This window comes from Gopherus evgoodei, chromosome 4, assembly GCF_007399415.2.
Source record: "Gopherus evgoodei ecotype Sinaloan lineage chromosome 4, rGopEvg1_v1.p, whole genome shotgun sequence".
NCBI lineage: Eukaryota > Metazoa > Chordata > Testudines > Testudinidae > Gopherus > Gopherus evgoodei.
In genome coordinates, this window is record NC_044325.1 from 68,962,567 (window position 1) to 68,985,268 (window position 22,702).

At 41.8% G+C, this 22,702-nt stretch overlaps 1 protein-coding gene across 1 annotated transcript in view; it reads right to left on the minus strand.

Annotated features, from left to right (window-relative positions):
• The window catches only part of RGS6 (regulator of G protein signaling 6), a 482,257-nt gene extending 469,170 nt beyond the window's left edge, over positions 1-13,087 (minus strand). The window contains exon 1 of the mRNA XM_030559656.1: positions 12,706-13,087. The gene's annotated coding sequence lies outside the window, so the exon portion shown is untranslated. The remainder of the gene's footprint in view (positions 1-12,705) is intronic.
• Positions 13,088-22,702: the final 9,615 nt, after the last annotated feature.

A 22,702-nucleotide genomic window follows, 5' to 3' on the forward strand; every position in this document is an offset into this window, starting at 1 on the left:
TTCTACAGCTATGTGAGTTGCTGAACTGATAATTATCTACCAGAAAAAGTCTACCTGGTTGGGTGAAATATTTACACCCAATTCATTGGGTAATTAGTTAAAGTGATAGGAGGGAAAGGACAAGGAAAAAAATTAGTTAATTTGAATTCAATTAGTTTCCATTAACTCTAAATTGATGTTTCACATCTGCTGCCATAAATCTCTCTAGAATGCCACTTGACAGAAGGGAATCTGTATCTTTATATTCTCTTTATATTACATTAGCACCTAGAGGTGCCAACCAAGATTTGTATACTGGTAGGCAATGTAAAATAACACATAGGAGAATAACAGTCCCTTCCCCAAAGAGTTTATAGCAGGTGTATCAGGCATCCTGCTCACATCATGTAGTTTTGTGGCCAGCATGATTTAAGATTATGCAAAATCTCAGCTTTAGTTTTATTTAAAACATAAATTTCTAATCTTCATGCCTGCAGCGATAACTTTCCAAATCTGAACCAACTGTAAACTGATAACATGATGTCTTCCTGAGTCAGCAGACAGCCTGAAACAATGAGTAAGAGCCACAAACTCTTTTGCCCCCTATTAATCTGATTGATGTGCCAGTTCTGAGGACTAATGATGACCCTTGACTGTCAACATTATCTATTGCATTCCTGATCATTTAAAGCAGATGGAACAGGGGATGGAGGTGGTAATGAAGCCCTCAGAGAGTGGGATTTGGGAGTTGTTGCAAAGGGGGAAAAAAAGAAAAAGAAAAAAGTATTTATTATATAAAGGCTCTCTCCTTTATCTCTGTGCAAACCTCCCATGGATATTAGTGGGGTCTTCCCCTGTGGCTGAAAGGAATTTGACATCCTGAATTTACATACCCAAGTCGACAACCATAAACAAACATGAAATCCAGCCCTTTCCTCCAACAGAGTTTGGCACCCCTTGTTTATAGTTTAGATTGACAGGATAGGCAATGCCTGAACAGGAAAACAGAGGCACAGATGGGTAACGTGACTTCTCCCGGAGTCACACTGCAAACTAATAGAAGAACCAGGCCCTGGGCTCTTGAGTCCCATTTCAGTGCTCTATCCATTGGCCCATGCTACCTCTCATATATGCAATATCATGTATGTAACATGGAGGTTTCATGGTTAACTAAGATGCTTTCCTATAAAATTATAAAAATGGACCAAACTCACAGAGGTGAAAGCACACACTCGTGAATGACAAGGTTCTGACAACACTGTCCGGCTGTGCTTGCTCCCTCTTGAAATAACCACTACAGCAGGACATATGTGCTGTTGAAAAGAGGGCTGATGGAGCAGATGGAGAGAGCCACACTGAAGCAGGTATGTGCTGGAGAGTCCTTGCAGAGCCCCTCATTAACATCTCCCCATTAAACTGAAGGGAAGCTTGGAGTGATTTCCCTCTGATGGAGTTTACCCCCAGTCTGGATACTGAAATCTTCTGTGTCAGAGAGGGATAATCCCAAACACTCATAAAAACAGAAGAGCAATTCTTATGGCCATAGAAATGCACTACAAAGAAATTATTTTCAAAACACTATAGCAGATTATCACCGATAGCCCCTCCCTAATCATTTCAAAATATATAAACTGAACACTCTGGTAAACCGTCAAGATATCCATATTTTTTCAGGAACAAAGTATAAACATTTCCAGCAAGAGCACTTACTATTAACTTGTTTGTCAAGTGCCTCCTCCCTGGGTTGTGAAGAAAGTATTTTTGTTTATATTTGAAACAAATGAATAGACTCCCAATTCCCTTGTGCCTACCTTTTGAGCACATCCAACCCTGGGACTGGGGGTTTCATCACAAGCTAAAATGGAAGTACTGGCAGCATATCACTTTTCCAATACTTCAATTAGAGGGGGAAGGCAAGGTCATATCAACAGTAAATAAAGGAGAACCAGGCAGATGGAAGTTGGGGAGAGATGTGGCATTGCTGAAGCTATAGATAGATGTCTTGGAGCATTGGCAGAAAAGACAAGGGTAGCAAGAGCAGCTGCGATAAGAAGAATGAGAGAGGGAAATAACTAATGAAGACAGAAGAACAGTGTGGGGAGCAGAGAGGGAAGCACCAAGGACAGATTAAAGCTAAGTCAATCAAAAACATAACACCCCAAAATGGCCCTCCAGGAAACATGCATCAGTTGGATTTAAAAGATCATTCTGAGAGAACTGACCCTTTCTGGTATGCACACCACATCAGAGATTATTTAGGGATTGGGAGCCAGCCTGAAATTTGAATTTCCTACATTTGATTGGATCCTTTTGCAAAGAAACAAGATGTCTGGTGTACCACCAGACTATGGATGCAGCACCCATCTGTGTGTGGAGGTGTTCTCTCTCTCTCCCTCTCTCTCTTTCCAGCTATGTTGGGGTGAGCGAGTGGGAAAAGAAACCACTGTAGGCCCACTCCCTTTTTCCTTACTGATGACACTAGTATCACAATGGGGTGGGGACTTCTGGTTCTCTGTTACCCCCAGAAATATTTCCACAATGTGTTGTTGCTCCCTATGAGCTTCCTAAGAGAAATCTGACTCAAGATTTCTTTCTGCATGCCCCATGAGTCATACCCAGCACCACTATAAAATCCCATGTGAGGCAGTTGTTTTCTGTATGTTCTCTTTCCCATTCAAACACTTGGCTCCCCCAATTATATCTTTTCTTAAAAAACAACCTTCTTTTAGACAACCATCCTTCTATGATTAAAAAAAGGCATGGTCTAGTAGTCTAAGCAGAAGGCTGACAACCAGAAACTCCCAGGGACCTAAGACTGCATCTGAGAAGGATTTTCTGTGGTCTTCAACAAGTAACTTTGTCTCTAGTTTGCCCATCTGTAATAGCACCAGTAATAGTATTGACCCACCTCACGTAGGTGTTGTAAGGAATGTTAGTGATGATGTGGTTTGAAGGTAAAAAGTATTAAGTGTTACAACTGTTATTCATAGGGACCCTGTCTCCCTCATCTGGAAGGAGATCAGACTATTCCTTGATTGCCACTGCTTAAAGATGACAGATCATTTTTCTCCCATAAGAAATCTGCATCTCATTTTGAATATACAGTTAATGTGCATAATTGATTCTGTTTCTACTAGCATGATATACAATAACAAATGAAACATAACAACTTGCAGTTATTTGTAGATATTTTCAGATGCTCTCAAAACACTTTCCAGAGTTGGATGTTAAACCTATTTTACATGCGTGGAAACTGAAATGAAGTGACTTGCCCAAGGTCTCACACCGAATAGAACCAGGTCTCCTGATACCCCAGACTCCTCCTCTAGTCACTAGCTGGTAGTCTCCTTTAACAAAAAGGGAAGTTGTCAAGGCTGAATCCTAACTCTGTCACTCCAAGTGCAGAAGTGGGGCCCACAAGGATTTTAAAAAATAATACTTGTCACTCTAGGCTTGTATTAAACTCCCACACTTTATTGTATTCAACTTTTCTCTGACCTTGGCTTGGTAAATGCTGCCACCATACAAATGCAACAAAACCCCCTTTGAACCCAGAAAGGAGATTTGGGAATTCCAAAAGGAAACAAAGGAAATTAGCTGTGGCTACCAGTTAATCAAACAACATGCACAAACCTCTTACACACCAAAAATCCAATCCTGTTCTTAAAAAAGGTAAATTTTATTAAAAAACAAAAAGAAAGAAAATACATCTGGAACTTAGACTTTTGATAGATTTTAAAAGAGCAATTCCAAAAATCAAGCACCCAAAATAGCGTATTTGGGGGTTTTGCTTAAAGGTTACAAGCAAACAAAAGCATCTGGGGTTAGCACAGAGGAGTCCACAAACCAATAAGAAATAAAAGAAATAATCCTAATCACATCTAGCTAAACATTCTGATCTACTTACACACGAGTTCAGAGAAGTAGTTCTAGGCATGATCTGATGACTTATAATCATACCTGGCTTAGGTGCTTATAGCATGGCTGCCCTGTCCCTTCAGCCCAGAGAGACAGACAAAGGGAAAGTTTCTTTCCCAATTTTAAAAAGTTCTACCTTCCCACTGGCGCTTTTGGTCAGGAGCCCCTGTCATAAACAGATAGCTAAGGGTTAATGTTCTTTTACCTGTAAAGGGTAACAACAGTAACCTGAAACACCTGACCAGAGGACCAATCAGGAAACAAGACTTTTTCAGATCTGGGTGGAGGGAAGTTTTGGGTGTGAGTCCTTTGTTCTTGGTCTGTTCCTTTTCTCATCTCTGAGAGTGATCTTTCTATCTCCTGGCTTTCTAATCTTCTGTTTCTAAGTTGTAAGTACAAGGATAGTAAGACAATAGGTTTATATTGTTTTCTTTTGTATTTACATGTGTGTAGTTGCTGATATGTGTTAAATTGTATTCTTTTGGAATAAGGCTGTTTATTCACTTTTTTTCTTAAGCAACTGACCCTGTATATTGTCACCTTAATACAGAGACTATTTTTAATGTCTTTTTCTTTCTTTTTTATATAAAACTTTCTTTTTAACACCTGTTGGAGTTTTTCTTTAGTGGGGACTCCAGGGAATTGAGTCTGCAGCTCACCAGGGAATTGGTGGGAGGAAGAAGTCAGGGGGAAAATCTCTTTGTGTTAGATTTACTAAGCCTGATTTTGCATACCCTCTGGGTGAGGGGGAAGAGAGATTAGATCTCTTGGTACTTGTGTTTCAAGGACTGGAAGCAGGGAATCTCCTAGGGTCGTCCAGGGAGGGGAGCCTGGGTGGAAGTAACAAGGAAACAAGCAGAGGGGGTTATTTCCCTTTGTTGTAAGACTCAAGGCATCTGAGTCTGGGGGTCCCCCAGGGAAGGTTTTGGGGAGACCACAGTGAGCTAGGCACTGTATAATTCCTCGCTGGTGGTAGCAATACCAGGTCCAAGCTGATAACTAAGCTTGAAGGTTTTCATGCTAACACCCATATTTTGGACGCTAAGGTCCAGATCTGGGAAGAAATGTTACGACAGCCCCCCCCCCACCCGCCTGTTTTTCTTTACCTGGGGGACTTTTAACCCTTTACAAGTAAAGAACAGCTACCAAGAGGGAGTTTACAGCTAACTGGCTGGTTGGGTGTCCATCGAAGGGAGCTATCCCTCCTCCCCTTTTATTTATTACAGAAGTGTGTATCATATTTATTATTTCTGAACATCTAAAATGTGCTAGCAATATCAAGAGACTCAAATGGAGACAATTCCCATCCCAAAAACTTTAAGTTTAAATTTGACATGACTTAACAAGTGAGGGTAATAAACAAACTAACCAGCAGGGGGAAAAAAAGGGCACAGAGTAGGGAGGGGTGGGGAAAAGGTTAGGTATTGAACACACACACAGATTGCAGCTTAGCTGCCCAATCAGATATTTTTCCTGTTATTCAGCCTATTTTTAAAATCGGTATTAATGGGCCCAATTTGTCCATAAGTATTTTACCTTCCAACAAAAAGTGTCACTGTGGGAAGGCTATATGCCAAGATCTTGTTATCAAGAATAGCCAGGGAGAATATGATAGTGAAGACACATTGACTCTTTAACTAATATAAATGTCAGCACTATGGGAATTCAGAAATGCAAAAGGATAAAAACAATCCCATCCTAAACTTCATCTGAACTTGTGATCCCAAACTATGGTAATATTTGTTAAGTGCTATCAGTCTTCATAGAGGAGATTCACCGGGGGGCTATAAAACTGCATCCAGTTACTTTGCAATTAAGCCAATTCACTGGCCAAACCCTTCCCTTCAGGGGATGAGATGAGTAACCATACTGGTGCCAAACTCGCTAAAAAAATGCAGAAATTGGGCTTGTTTTTGGCTCAATTGGCTTGTAGCTCATTGGGCTTATAGCTTGTTGCTTCTTTTTTCGTTGATCAGCTCCTGGCAAGCAGGGGCAAGGGGAGGCAAGCAGGGACAAGGGGGGGGAGAGAGTCGGGGTACCCAGGGGGCCCACCACAGTCCCAGACTGCACAGCGAGGGGATCTGGTCACATAGAGCATTGGGGTTCTTAGGGATTGGCTTATTTTGGCCATGTTTTGAAATGGGATTAGCTTGATGTTGGTTTATTGTGAAGTCTGGGTGATTATTTATTTACCATGTGAAAGTTGGCAACTCTGACTGGCACTCTATGGTCTGGGGCATGAGGGGGAAGAGAATTCAATCTCCTCTCCCTGAGAGAAACCCCACTTTGCAAAGTCAGTTTACTTGGGCACAGCAGTGCTTCAGGATCTGGTCCACTAAATGCAGTGATGAGGAAAAAATAGTAATACTTTGTCTCCCACTTCAGTCTGGGGGATGAGGTTCTCTTCCACGATAAAAATTGCTAATCGTGATTTACAAAAGTGACTTACAATGGATGGACTAAATTTTCTGTTACACGAGTAATAAAATCATTTGTTTGAAAACTGTTAGCGAAAGATTAATGTACAAAAAAAAATTTGGAGATCAAAATTACAGTACTAACATTCTAATTATTACAATCGGCAAATATAAACTCCAATAGAATTAGATTCTAAATGCAGAACTACTCAACTTAAACTCCCTGTGCTGAACAGGGCTTGATTAAATAAATTCCCTTCAAGTAAGCTTAATCTAAAATGGCACGATAACCAATCCACCACTGCATCAGACTATTACACAATCTCACTCCAAACTCCTCAGGGTGCTTAGAGTTCTTACAGGTTGCTCCTTCAAGAAAATTAAAGATTGCTAATTAAAGTAAAATGGGAAGTATAATTGTTTTTTGAAGATTTAGGCCCACAAAATAGCCGCATCCACACGCAAGACAAATATTATTATTCCCAGTTTTACAGAGGGCTGAACTAAGGCACAGAGAGGTTAAGTGACTTGTACAAGGCCATACAATCAGTGGCAGGGCAATGAATTGAACATAGGAGGCCGGGCTTCCAGATTATTAGTCAATATTCCCTCATCATCTATGGCCCTGAGCATGTAGTATATTACAGCTACCATTACTTGGATATTTGTACTAGTCAGTTTTCCCCTGTGAGGAGGACGTTGCAGCTGCCCTCAGAGGCCTTCATTACTGCTCTGAATCTAAACTACAGAGAAAGAGAAGAAACACCCTTTGAATTTGTCTGTGTGTGTCACTCCTTTTTTCGCTATCAAGCTCACTAGTGAGCAATATAAGTAACTCCTCTTTATTATCTGATATTCCTAGCTCCATTTTCAAATGGTCCAAGCACACTGCCTTTGTGTTATCCCGCCACAGCTGAGTCAGGAAGGAGAAGAACAGGATAGTTGTTTCCTACATGGCAGTGAAGAGCAGAGCATTACTACTAAGCTCCTGACACAGTGAAATGTCAAAATCCTACTACTCACTTCAACTTATACATATTTGTTGATATTCATTGCCACTGATGCTCGAAAGTAAATCTGATATAACAAGAGTGGGCAGCAGCAACCTGTCTTGCATCCACAGCACTTCTATACACTTGATAGCCAAGGAAAAAATTATGGGTTAGCTTTTCTTCCTTGCTTCTCCTCATAAACAACAAACAGTTTCCTCCCCAGTCAAAAAAGAATGGCAGCCTCACTAGTGACAACTGTGTCTTTGAAAAGTTTTGTCAAGTCTACATGTTTTTGGAAGAAAAACAAAATCAAATGTATGGTGAAGAATTCCAAAGCACTTCAGATTGTATATATATGCTAAAGTCACCTCAACCATCACTGTAATGCAGCCACTTCCATGGTGCAAGTCAGCGGCTATTTCACAGTACACAGCAACACTACACAATAGTTTACGACAGGAAGTAAGGAACACTGTATCAAGTTGAAACTGCAGAGAAAATTTTGGGTAGGCAGAATGCAATAATCTGGACAGAGAAAGACAGGGTGGGTGAGGTTATATCTTTTATTGGGACCAACTTCTGTTGGTGAAAGAGACAGGCTTTCGAGCTTCACAGAGCTGTTCTTTGGGTCACAATGCTAGAACACCACTGCAAACAATATAATGAATTGGAATTTGACGCCAGGTTTTCAAAGGTAATTAGGTGCCTAAACATGCATATAGGTGCCTACTGGGATTTTCAAAAGTAGGTTATGTGCCTAACTCCCATCAGAATCAATGGGAGTTAGCACTTAAATCTCATTGGGTACTTATCTGCATCTTTAAACCCAGATCTGGCCCTTGGTCGCTAGCATCTCTTTTCTCGTATATCTATCCGGCTGTCTACATGCCTCCATTATAAACAGTACCATAAAATCTTTAGTGACAACAGGTGGCTCAGATGTCAATTTTACATCTGATCTCACATGTCAAGCAGCGAAGTGTCAACTCACATTATGTTGGTTCAATACTGATTTGAAGAAGCAGAACCCTAATGAATCACCAGCATGAGTCCCGAGAATACCAAGGGTTTCCTTTGGAGGTCTTCCATCCAAATACATACAGGCCACACCATGCTAAGCCATAAGATATGAAAAGATAATACCACAAGATGGCATAGAAAATAATGCATTTAGAAGCCAGTTGAGAAAATCTCATAAGTAATGGGCATTATCTCAGCTGCTAAAGCAAGATAGAATAATATTAATTTATAATAATCCACTATTGCTCAGTAAAGTAAATCTAACTACTCATATGATCCCCCTTACTATCGTACCTGCATGCCTTACCAGAAATAATACAAATCAAACTCTGTCTCTGGTGGTAAGAATGTAAAATCCTGCCCATGAAGGGGAATCTACGTTCCTCTGTTTTAGGGCACTGTTGAGGAATAACCAACCCTACTTCTGACATAATTGTTGTTAGATAGATCTGTCACTGCTGTTTTTAGTGAACATATCATGGTGGAGGTAGGATTTAATGTAAAATCTTGTCTCAATGAAATGGTCAAGACTGTTCTGAGCCAGATTCTTTAAGATAGCAGTCTTTATTCTTGAAGTGCTGGAGAGCATCATCACCATAGAATGGACTCACAGACATCCACAAAATAATTGCAACATGGGAAGACTGAGTCATGGCATGACAACATCATTAGTCAATTTAAAATGGACTGATGTAACATCACAACAAACAATGTCAAGTTGCCACGCCGCAGCTATTTTGTCTCTTTCTGTGACTTCAATTGGCTCAGTACCTTTTCTTTCTCCTCCATTTGCTAGCCCAGTGCAATCATTGGGAGAATATTTCCTTCTCCTTTTCTTCCCTTCCTGGGTGCTGAAAGAGATAGTGAAGGATTCTGGCAGTTCTGATCCATTACTCAATTTTGCTCCTGCTGTCACACACATGGCAAGCAATTCCTGTGAACAGCACTCTGCTCACTTTCATCAGACCTGTGGGCTACACCAGAAATACATGCTGGACCCTGAAGAACTTCCTATGCCTCCAGAGAGAAGGGTTGGGAATCACTAATTTGCAGCAATGTGTTTTTGCCCTATCCTCAAAGGCTATTGGATGAAAACAGTTTGCTGTACCATCACCCTTACAGTAATGATCAGCCACAAATTGAGGGCAAGCAGTGTCAATAATAATGATGATAATGATAATATGCAGCTGTGTGTTATAGCTTTTCCTGGAATAGTATTAAGAGGGCAACCATAAAACTAGTGAGATGGCTTAACTGTGGCCTTTAAACACCTATTCTAGGTATAACTCACACTGAAGTATGTGAAAATTGTTACATTCTCTCTTTCTCTCACCAGTTCATGATCTTTACTATAATTCAGAATTGGGGGTGGAGTGTTTGAAGGCTATTTAAATTCCATCACACTTGCATATACTTACATTTACCATTAATTATTTTAATAAATCAGGGCATTAGAATAGGCAGCATCCCATGCAAAAATAAAGTCAATTTTGGCAGGGTCTACACAGTTTCTTCAGCATTTGGCATAGAGATTCAAACAACAACATTTATTATTCTGTGCCTTTATGTCCCTAAGAAAATAACTGTTCTTCAAGCATTTGATTCTGTTTAAGAGAATTGTATGAGCAGATTTCCAAGGGCACACATGAAATGTGCTTAAACCAGCTGGCAAAGAAAATATTGCACTTCATAATTAAACAAAAGATTCATAATTTTTTTGACATCCAAAAATCAGTATAAATGTGGTATTCACTGTAAAGTCAGGTGATGGAAGTAATGAGGGGAAGGGAAGAAGCACGTGCAGTTCGTTAAAACACAAACAAAACCACACTCGCAGAATTCTAATGCACTTTGTATCCTCTTAAAATTCCCAAAGCTCTAATTTACTGATGGCATCTTTTGGTATGATCTGCACTGAATTATCGCAAATAATACTTTACTTTGTCTTTTATTAAGCGCCTTTCATGCTCAAGGATCTCAAAGCACTCTGCAAACTGCGCGCGAGCACAGGCAGTGCAGAAACTGAAATGCAACCACCTTTGGTGGCGGGGAGGGGAAGCAGGAGCACAGCATCACCACAACTGCGGGGGGAAGTTTTCTAATGCGGGGCTATTTACAAAAGAGAGATTTTCCTGTTGTTCTCAGCAGTACTCATGGGAAGCTACACACATAAATAAAACCAGCAAAGAGCGATTTACTGAGGCGCATCACATAATCCTTAGTTTCAAAAGCGCCAAGAAACATCGCGCAACTCTGTTATATACAGGTTATAATTAAGGCATGAGCCTGGAAAAACCTCTCATGGCCAGGTCCTGTAACTCCTTCCTCGCTAGAGTAATGCACTCGTGAGCAATCACGCTGATGTCCGTAGGGACAGCGTGCGTGAGCAAGGATGATTCCTGTGAGTTGGGATTTGCAGCACCGAGCCGACGCGCGCTTGGGAACAGTGACCGTGACTGCTAGTTCGGCGCAGCAGTCCACAGCGCAGAGATGGGGCAGGATCTTGTTAGCACTCTGAACTGCTGGGTGTCCCTGACACACAGCATTGCTGTGAAGCTTTTTGCTGGCTCCGCAACCTGTTCCCTAATCTTCCCTCATGACAGCACATTGGTTACTAAAGATATGTTGATAGTGTCACAGAAGAGAATGAGTATGTGCGGGGAACAGGTAGCAGCTGATCTCTTAAGCAACGATCTTGTCTTCAAGCAAATGTCCTTTGTAATTGAGAACGAAAATACATTCAATTTGCTACTAAGCAAACCTGTCTCCGAAAAGCATGCCGTTCGGCAGTTTTCACTTGCTGTTTAGAGCCACATCCTACTGCTTATTTTTAACTCCCTATCCAGTGTCCCATTTCATACTCTTAACCCAGAAAGCTTACTGCAACCTTTTATATGGCATCAGAACATGGCTTTTAAAAAACAAGGCAGCAGCATTTGTTTAAAGCCCCAGTGATGTGGATTCAGTGAGCAATGCAATTACTGAAGGAGACGGCTGAAACAAACATTCGTATTTGCATTAAAAAATAAACCCTATTAAACACCATTTCCTTCCTCCTCGGTGCTTTGCAAGAGCTGACATTTCTCAAACACAAAAATGTGACTCTGAGTGAGCTGTCTGGCTAGCGGTGGGTTAGATGAGGCGGCTACAAAGCATCATACTCCCAATATTTTCTATTGTGCAGGACTTCGCACTGGAAGGGGAGGATTACTCGTTGTAATTACGAGACAAACTTTCCGCTGTGTTGCTGTGCGGAGAAATCTCCTGCTCGGGGATCTCCCAATGAAGTCCGTAGTCCCTCAAACCCGCTCCCCCACAAAAGAAAATCAAAGAACCTAGCAAAAACGCCACGCACAGCTTTCCTGCTGCATTCAAAAGCTACTCAACCAGCGGCCAGAGCCCCCGCTCCCACACCCCTTCCGAGAGCACCTGTCTGCAGAAAACTTCTCCCGAAATCCTTGGAGCGAGGCGAGCTCATCATTTAAACACGTGCAGCTACACGCCCGCCTAAGAATCTCGATAAGCAAGGGCTCTCACAAGATTTTGCCTTTAAACCAAACTTACTTCCTTTTCGGTAGAAAATTTGATCACCCAAAGCACCCTTCGCCCTCGCAGCAAGCTCCAGCTTGCCCCCAAAGCCCCTGCAGTATATATCGCCGTACTGCCCTTTCCCACCAAAGATTTCACTGTCGTGCTTTTGCTGAGCCTTGGGCTGCAATTTGACAGCCAGCACAGTAGAGACTCTTGTAAACTACTGCTGAACTCCAGTCTCCCATCTTCCTTCATTGATAAATGCAACTGAAGTAATATAGCTGAAGAACCACACACAAAAGTCCTCCCTTTCCCCAGACTGGTTGCTTAGTGATTCCGGTATGTTTTCTTCAACCGCGATTCCTTCCCATTCGTGTAAGATCGCTTTTCCTTTGGAACAAGCCTTCTCCAGCTGCCTGTGTCAGAAAAGCTTGCGTACATTCACAAATACCATCCCGCGGCTTTCATTTAGGCACAACACACACAATCATATTTAAATAACGTTACTCCGAGTAACAGAGTTGCAGGTCCTATATGACAGTAAACGAATTCACTCTCACGCACACACGCCTTCCCTATTCTCAAATACACATACAGAACATGCAGCCCACTCTGGAAGAGAAAAAATCTTTTCATCCCATATTAAGAACCTCCCTGTGCCCCAAAAGTGTTCCTGAAAACACTGAGCACAACCAACATGCCTTGACTCTCAATCGGTTTTGTAGACAGAGCTGAACTGCAGATTTAAAAGCTCTCTCTTTAACCAAACTAGCAAAAAGCCCCGAAATGTATAACATCATCTGTCCATTAAGCGCCTTGAGAAATCTGTGTGCAACCACTCCAATTACCTTAGCAACCAAAGAACTGCTGAATTCCCCCTTCTGCTTTTTAATTTCTCCTCAGAGACAGGAAAGAGCCTGGTTCATGGTAAAACTGGAGGAAAAAATGAATGGGAGAGACTTGCAGGTTCCTGGGGGCTCTCCCCCCGCTTTCAAAATTACTTGTTCTTCTCAGTGTCCCTGGCTGCAGAAGAGACTGAGGCTTTGGGGTGCAGTTACCGAAGATGGAAACAGGAAGGCTGCTGCTGAAAAGCCACTGGCAACATGCTCTCTCCCCTCTCTCCCCAGCCACTGAATTTTTCTGCCTGATTTTTCTGTCTTCCTTCTCTCTCTCTCTATGCACACACTCACACTCCGGTGTCTCAGCGCACACTGGAGGGAAAAAACAGCTCCCCAGCTGTGGGAGCCCAGTGTTACAGGAAAGATACAGAGAGGGAGATGGAAAACCAGGGGAGGGAGGGAGAAGCTGCTTCAAGTAAAAGATTTGTCCCTTGCAAAGGATTTGCAGCAGCAGCGCCTGCTGTAGGGAGGAGTGAGGACCTGCAGTTTCATTACGTGCACCTGACAAGCAGTAAGGGACAAAGGAAGCAGGAACTGGGTTGGGAGATCACACAAAGCACCTTAACCTCTCCCTACAAGCCCCCCGCCCCCCAAAAAAAACAAGACTAGATTTCACCACAGTTCAGTTGATACCACATGTTCCACTACACCTGTCCTTGACTATTAGAAATGGTCTTCCTGGGGGGAGATTGGACAAAAATTTGTTTTGAGATGGAGGAAAGCAAAGGAAATCCCCACAGCCCCCCTCCCAAACTATCTGTTCTCCTGGAACATTGTTCAATAATTTCTCAGCCTCAGGCTGTGTTCCCGCCCCCATTTTTGCTGTGTGTTTATTATTATTACTGTTATTAGCCAAGAAGATGAAGATGCATTATTTACCTTTGTCCACACACTTTGAGATCTTTATGTGACTCCTTCCCTTCCATCCATAGGAGACACCCTCTCTCTCTCACACACACACACACACACATCACTGGAGAGATGCACAAGTTGGGTGACAGAGGGTGGCGAACTAATGCAAAGCACATGCACCAAGCTAGCTGTAAATCCTGTAGGTTCCCTCAGATAACTTGGAACCATGTTTTCCATTTTGTTTATTATTCGTAGTAGTATTATAATAGAGAGTCAAGTGCTTGAACTGGTTGGGAGTCCAATGAGACCATTTGCAAAGGGACAGACAGTGCAGTAACTACTGACGATGTAGCTCTTGTAGGCAGAGCTGCCTTACAGGTGGGAAGCCTGGTCAGTCAGTCAGTCGTACCTGGAAATCTCAACTTTCCCATAAAATATAACATTAATGCACTACAGTACTGAGCAGAAATGGGAGCTGAGATGCCCCTGTTGGGAGGGTGGGGATGGGTGGAAGAAAAAACTTTTTAAAAACAATTTTTCCTGTGAGGAGATGATGTGTTTGATCTTCAGACTTACTTCAAAGGTTGCTGTCCCCCTCTTGTAATGAATATAAAAGGGATTTTTCATTCAAGCTGCCGGACATAGACCCTAGATTTTTAAATAAATAAAAAATAAAAAATAAAAAAAGTTTTCAGCTCCTAGACTAACTAAACAGTGTGTGAGATATTTAATGTCTCCATGCAGGGTCTTCCTGAGTCCTGACCTAAAGAGTGCTGTATTGTACTGACAGAGAACACTGTGGAGATCATTTAAGGCTCAGATAGCCAAGTTTTGTGCAGCTCCAGGCTGCACAATTGTAGAGAACATCTATTTGCTCAACACACCATGCATGCTCCAATGAGTGGCAGGGGTGAGACATGAAGCAGTAAAAACCTTGGCAGATGTAGTGGGTCGTGGGTTTTCTGGAGGGTTTTCTATGTGGTAAGAGAACATGGGACTAACATGCAGCAACATCACCTCTGTTGCTACCTATTCCAGGATGCACTTTCCCTTTTTTATACTGGCTTGGCATGGGAACAGCAAGAGGGGAAACAGAGAGGCTGCCTGGCTGCCTGCAGAGCAGGCACCACAACGACTCCCAATGGCTGCAACAAGCAACTGCAAGGCAAAATCTGAGCCAAGCAGAATGGATGACAGGACAGCCACTGGCATTAATGTCACAAGAGATGCATGACACTTAGCCATAGAGGCCTCTGGATGAGAAAGGGAATTCGCAAGCCAGTTATGGACACATTCCCACCTCCCCCCACACACACACACTGAGAAACTTCCCTCCTGTATGAGCCATCCCCTCTGCATCCTTCCCCACACATGCATGATGGCAAGGCAAAGCAGTTTGAAGTAGGTATGAGGGAGGACAATGCACACTGAAGAACCCCATTAAATGGCTTCCCACAGGCCCCCAGTTTCAATTGAACCTGAATTGTTGATGATTGACACTACTGAAGGTCCTGAAGACCTAGTTAGGAGGAAAGCACCCCACCCCCAGAGCTTCCACAATTGTGGGGCAATGTTATTCTCAGCCCCCTTCCCAATAAAGAGATGACCTCATTCTTCTGACCCCTCTTGCTTCTTTCCATGGCAATGAATGTAAGGAAATTCACAATGATATTTCATGCATTCATATTAAATAATATTTTTCTGTCATATCACACCATTCATCTGAGGAACTCAAAGTTCTTTACAGACATTCTGTGCCACAGATTGCCCTTTTAAGGGTTTACCTGTTTAGGGGCTTAGAACCTGAGTTTTTTCTCATAGATTGTTCCTCAAGGGAAAAAATTGGTGCAGACTGATAGGGTTGCACCTCTTCTCCCACAGGGAATGACAGATGATTTAGCCCCACTAAGCTCACAGATGTCCCCAAGATCCATAAACATCTCAGAATGCCCCAGGGGTCAGAGATTTCTGGATGAGTCCCTTGGCTGTCTCATGTGACCTGTGCTGCTATGTGGTGCCACACTAGTACCTATGACAAAAAGTTCAGAGGATACAAGTTTGGGTTTCCACACAACTACCCCCTTTTGTCCAGACTCCTTACCTTCTTCACAGAGAGGCTGCACCCACCTTCATGTAGTTTATCTTCTTGAGAGAAGAACAATGATACCTTAGCTACCCACTGTGACATACCAGGGCAGAGTGGAATAAAATACCATGTTATTATCTTAAATGGAGTTACCCAGATACATCTATTTAAACACAATGGATTACATAAAACGGTAAAACAAGTTTATTAACTACAAAGAGATAGATTTCAAGTGGTTACAAGTAAAGAGTAAAATAAAGATAGAATGCTAACTAGTATCTACTTAAGAAACTATCTTAGCTGCAAAGCAAATTTTCTCACTACATGCTCCAGCAGCCTTACTGATCAAACTTTCAGGTCAGGACCCCTCCTCCAGGGTTCAAACAGCTGTTTCCTTTTGTCTTCTCAGGTGCAGAAAATGAGTAGGGTAGGGAGAAAGAGAAGGGGCCTTTGGGGCTGTTTGTCCCTCCTTTTTATAGTTTCAGTCCCCTTCTTGAAAAAATATTTCCAGCTGAGACCCAGAAAACAAAGGGCTTGTCTACACTGTGACATTGTCACCAAAACAAAAAAAAGCGGCAGTGTGAATGTGGCTTTGTCAGCTGGAGCGCTCTCCTGCCAACAACTCTTATGTCGCTCGTGGGGATGGAAGTATTTTGTCAGCAAAAGTGCCGACAAAATACCAATAGAGAATATTCGCACATACTGACTAAAAGCTGCATAGTGTAGACAAGTCCAAAGAGTCTGTGGGAAGCATATTCCCTGCTGTTTTTTTCACCTTTCTGAATTTCCTTTGTTTTCCCTTCCTGCTTGATGACTCAGTTTACTGCTTAAATGAAAATTAAGGCAAGCATACATTCCTTCCTTTGTTTAGGACAGACCTGACTTCTGCCTGGGCAGGGCTGTGGGGTTTGGAACATGTGTTAATATCATCATACAGGGGAATTTTATAACTTCACATACAATATTGTCACACACATTTTACCAGAACAATATTGACCAGCAAATTATGAGTTTCAGATGATACCTTACAAGGCATATTTTGTACAGATATCATTACAATAGTGTGAAGGGTGTGAATACATGGGTGTATTCCACTACAGCCACCTCACTAAAAGATCTTAAATTGAAAGACCACCCTGTACTAGTGTCCACACTCCACCTTATTCTATCACAACTCCTGTTGCAACACTTTATTCTTGAAAACTTCCAAGAATGAGAATTCCACAGCCTCCTTAGGTAATCTGTTCCAGTGCTTACCTAGCACGATAGTTAGAATGTTTTTCCTAATATCTAACTTGAATTTCTCTTGCTGCAAACTAAGCAGATTACTCCTTGTCCTACTCTTGGTGGACAGGGAGAACAATTGACTGCTATCCTCTTTATAAAAACCTTTGACATATTTGAAGACTGCTATGCACCCCCTCAGTCTTCTCTTCCCCTCTTGTTTGGCTCTATGACTGTCTATTTCTGTTTGTCTGTTTTGTTGATTGAGATGGAAAGCTATTTTGATCATGGACTGCCTTTTACCCAGGTTATGCCGTGCCTAACACAATCAGTTTCTAGCTATTGTTAGTGCCTGAAGGTGCAACCATAATACAAATAATAAATAACCATCGCCAACATTCTGAAGGAAAATAATGTTTTTGTGTAAATCAAAAGGCAAACAAAGATATTGATTTATCAACCACTCTACAACATTTCCTATATATGCCACTTCCTCAGCTCCATTTATATTGAAAACCCAATCCACACCTTCATCTCTTCTTGTCTTAACCATTTCAATTCCTCCTTCTATTTGGCCTCCCCAAGCCCCAGAATCTAGCATGTGCAGAATGTTGAACCCTACTTTGCAGGCAGTAGATACATCCTCCCTCATCTTCAGATACTTCAATGAATATGTATTCATTTTAGTATCTTGTTCCAAAACTACCTCTTGGGGCTAAGTTCTGCACATCACGGAAGCTGATGTGATTTCATGGGGTGTAAATCTGTGGAAACTTTAGCATTGGGTATTGAGAACCTTCTGTGGACTAATTCCAGTCTTAGTGGACCTTGTCTTCCTCTACTCCTTTTCTCACTTCAACTCCTCTACCAATGGCCTCCCTTGACATAATCCCTAGTTAGCACTAGAGTTTTCTGCTCTGTAGCTCCTGCATGTAGAACTTTTCAATATCTGCATCCTCAACTCTCAAAATCTCATTTGAAGCTTCTTTGTTCCTCTTTTGATATCTCCCCCTTTAAACATTACAACAATTATTTAACTCTGGAAACTATTTTGGGGTTCAGTGTTTATGAATGCTGTCATAACATTTCTTCCCAGATCTGGACCTTAGCGTCCAAAATATGGGTGTTAGCATGAAAACCTCCAAGCTTAGTTACCAGCGTGGACCTGGTATCGCTGCCACCAGCTAGGAATTATACAGTGCCTAGCTCACTGTGGTCTCCCCAAAACCTTCCCTGGGGGACCCCCAGACTCAGATGCCTTGAGTCTTACAACAAAGGGAAATAACCCCCTCCCCTTGTTTCCTTGTTACTTCCTCCCAGGCTCCCTTCCCTGGATGACCCAAGGAGATTCCCTGCTTCCAGTCCTGGAAACACAAGTACCGAGAGATCTAATCTCTCTTCCCCCTCACCCAGAGGGTATGCAAAGTCAGGCTTAGTAAATCTAACACAAAGAGATTTTCCCCCTGACCTCTTCCTCCCACCAATTCCCTGGTGAGCTGGAGACTAAATTCCCTGGAGTCCCCACTAAAGAAAAACTCCAACAGGTCTTAAAAAGAAAGCTTTATATTAAAAGAAAGAAAAAGACATTAAAAATAGTCTCTGTATTAAGGTGTCAATATACAGGGTCAATTGCTTAAAGGAAAAAAATGAATAAACAGCCTTATCCAAAAAAAATACAGTTTAAAACATTCCAGCAACTACATACATGTAAATACAAAAGAAAACAATATAAACCTATTGTCTTACTATCCTTGTACTTACAACTTGGAAACAGAAGATTAGAAAGCCTGGAGATAGAAAAATCACTCTCAGAGCCAAGAGGGTCACTGAACCAAGACAAAGAACAAAGAACTCACACCCAAAACTTCCCTCCACCCAGATTTGAAAAAGTCTTGTTTCCTGATTGGTCCTCTGGTCAGGTGTTTGGTTTCCTTTGTTACCCCTTTACAGGTAAAAGAACATTAACCCTTAGCTATCTGTTTATGACAAATGCTATGCAAAATAAGGCTGAATTGTATTGTTTCTTTGTTCCTCTCACTTCATGTATTAACACAAAGAGCTTGAATTTGTGCTTCCAAAATGTCACAGAATCATTTACTTTTTGAAAACTCATGTGTTTAAAAATATTTCTATTTATATATTAGTTTTGTATTTACTCTAGTTGTCAGTGTACTTTAAATAAAGCTAAAACATGTTACACAGTATTTGCCTTATAAAGGCTTCTTAGTTATATTTTTAGCACTTATGAAATATATACTTCTGTCAGGGTTTTATTAGAAATATAGTTAATACTAGTTAAATTGAACTAGAAAATTATCCCAGGATATTATTCTGCCTACCATCAATGTCACATCAAGGACTGAATATTTCAGTATCTTATACCACTTTAGGGCCAGAAAATTTGATTTCTATACTGTTTTGTTCTGTCTTTCTTCTTCTATCTCTCCCAAAAGAATACAGAGACAGTACTTAAAGGGAAACTACCAGGTCAAATTCAGACCAAAATGTAGGCTCTGTAAAAATGTTTTTCAAAATTTAAGATCAGGGGGAAGGTTTTCATGCCAACAGATTTTAAATACATTTTCCTGCAGTGTTTCCAGCCCAAACATTGAAAAATTATGCTAGCACCTGAAAACCAGAAAGTGAAGTTGACTAGAAATATTAACCAAGTAAAAGTGACCAGTCCACTTTCATTGTTCAAGCTCAACAAAGGAACAGTAAACAAAGCACAAATAAATTAAACGGTAAAAAATCATTTCAGTTTTAATAGTATACGGTGCTGCTTACATCAGTAATATTTTATTTGGATTTGTTTTTCAATAAAAAGGGTCAGTGGAGACTGAATCCTGTCATGTCACAGCGGCATTAATCTTTCTTACCCTGAACTGTGTCATGAGACCAGGAAATAAAGAGTAAATCACATGGCAAAACTCCTGTGCTACATAGTTAGGTCAACCTCCACTGTAGACACAGATACAGCAACAGAAGAATTCTTCCAGTGATCTGGCTACTGCCTCTCAAGGGGGTGAATCTACTATAGCAACAGAAAAAAAAACCCTTCTATCACTATAGCAAGTATTTACACTGCAGCTTAAAAGCAGCATAGCTGCAGCACCGCCACCATGCTACTGCAGGCCAGCACTTGTAGTATAAACATACTCTTAGGTTAGGCTTTTGACACAAAGGGGCAGGGGCCAGAATTCAGCTGTTAATTGTAAGATCTTTGGGGCAGACACAATGACTTCCTTCCAGTTTGTACAGTACCTAGCACAATAGGAGCGCTAATCTTGACCAGAGCCTCTAGATTTTACCCTGATATAAATATTAAATGCTTATTAATAAGCCAAACAGAGCTGGTGGCTCTCAGAAGGGTGCTGCTGATACCTCAAACATCACTTCCCACTGGGAACGTTAAGAGACAGAAAACGCAGCTCCCAGTTGGAATGACGAGAGTGGCAGGGAGTCTTTCAGAGTTGTTCAAGTTCTATTTTTTTAAAACAATATTTAATTTAACAGCGACCTAACAACAACAGCTTGGAATGTCTTGGCTTTTCTCGTGCATCCCAATGGTGATTTTCATCTGTGTCTTAGCCGACATCATCACAGGGGGCAGGTTCTTACATCACTGACATAAGGCCTCTCAGGGACCTTCACCAGTGGAGAATCAGGCATAGCAGAACTTCACTCCACCATGTATGCTCCCTCCCTTTATGTTGTGGAACGGATTTCAGTGTAGGAGATGCAGCCACCTCTGCCAGCTTTATCCTGGTGGAAATTCCCCTTAGACAGGGGGAAGTCTCCAGTGGGAATCTCCAGCCACTTCAGGTTCACTTTGCACCACTTTTGCACACAATACACACTGAACCTGGCAGACTGGAGAATCCAGCCCATAATGTATACTGATAGTTTCTAAGTCACGATGGAAAAATCAACATCCAGTCAAATCGCTACATCTTCAAAAATAATGCAAGCCGTGAAAACATGGAAAACTTAATCAAAAACATTCTGAAGCAAGCAGAGCCAGGCTGCTCTCACTTTATTGTTCAGCTTCACTGAATTCATAGCTTTGGGATGCAATGGGATTTCAGCTGTCTGTGCACACATGATGTTTATGTCAACTCTAATGCTTCTTAAATTTTTTAATGGACTTTGCAAGATTTCCATGGGGCTTGTTGTCGTCAGAAAAAAAGAGATGGTTGCGGGTTTCACATACAAGAGAACTTGGGCCAGAGTTGAAAGTAAGCCGGTCCGGTATGGCATACCAGTAAGAGCTGGTACACAGCCGACTGTACTGGCAGGGCTGATAAGGGAGGCCAAAAGCCAGAGCTCCGGGCCCTTTAAATCACTGCCCCAGGGTAGCTGCGGCGGCTGGGAGCCCCAGGGCTCTGGCAGCGATTTAGAGGACCCGGCCTCCAGCTCTTTAAATTGCTGCCGGAGCCCCGTGGTAGCGCTGGAGGCAGTGGCCAGGAGCTCCAGGATCTTTAAATCACTGTCAAGCCACATTAAAGGGCCGGCTGGGGGAGTCTGCCCCAGCCCTGCACCTTATTCTAGAGGCCCCACCCCTTATGGTTGAGCTGCCTCCCACCCCACCTTGCTCAGGACCCCGGCCGCCCTGTGTACCAGTAAGTCCCTTAAGTTACTTTCACCTCTGACTTGGGCTCTGAATGGGCATGAAAATTGCAAACTGAAAACATTAAGAGCACATTTTCAGTAAAAAGCTAAAAACATCAGAGAACACCTTGTGCATCCTCTGTTATTTTAGATTTTTCTAATCAGAGAAGAACATGATAAAAGAAACAATCTTTGCAGACTCATTCTGGGACAGCATAGATGACTTTGTTCACCACAAGTATTAAACAGCAGTTTGTATAAGGACCCGTGTCTTATACTGCCATACCAGTAGCCCCAAACCAGATGTGGAGTAACAGTTATTAAGGCGGGAGGGAGTGATTCAGTTTCCTTGTTATTCTAGTCCTGGATGGGCCTCCCTCTACCATAGGCAAGACATTCCCCACTTATTGGCAGTCCCTTCCCTTCTCCCCTGGTGACCAGACACCTGGAACAATCTAGGATGTTTGCTGAATGAGGGGGCGCTGTCCAAAGAAAAGTCAGTATGTTTCAATAGCATTCCACTGCTACTGGCAAGTACTTATAAAAGATTCTGGCTTCCTACCTTTCAGAACTAGGGATATTCCATGATTTCACCATCACCTGCAAGGAAATAATTTATCTCCGCCTACTCAGAATTCAGTTATTTGCTATCTAACAGCAAAATAAAGCTATTCCTCCTCTTCTCTCTCTCAGTAAGGATCATCAGTTCTAAACCATTGCCCAGCCTCCCTAAACTAGTCTAAACTTTAGAAATGTTACATGACAGCACTCTGCACTTTGGCCATGGTGGATGTCAAAATACATGAAGGGTTGCTGTGCTATGTGGCAGAGATGAGTGAAGGACAAACAGAAAATTCAGGCCCCTTCCCATCAAGATGAAGGAAAGATTCACAAGGAATAATTTATTTGAAAAAATTTACTTTAAAAAACAAAACAAAACATCTCTTTATAATTAGTCTGAACAAACCTCAGAATTCTTAAGTGTATTTGCCATTCAGAATTATTCTCATGGATTTCTTCATTGGATATTTCTTGTGCTGCAGACCAGTCTCAAGTTTGCTGTGGATATTTGCAATCTGAAATATGTGCAGTATAGGTTAGTTACATAAACCATGTTTTTAAGTGGTGTGGAGGGAGGATGAGGAGGTTGAATTGTGGAGGAAGAAATTAAAT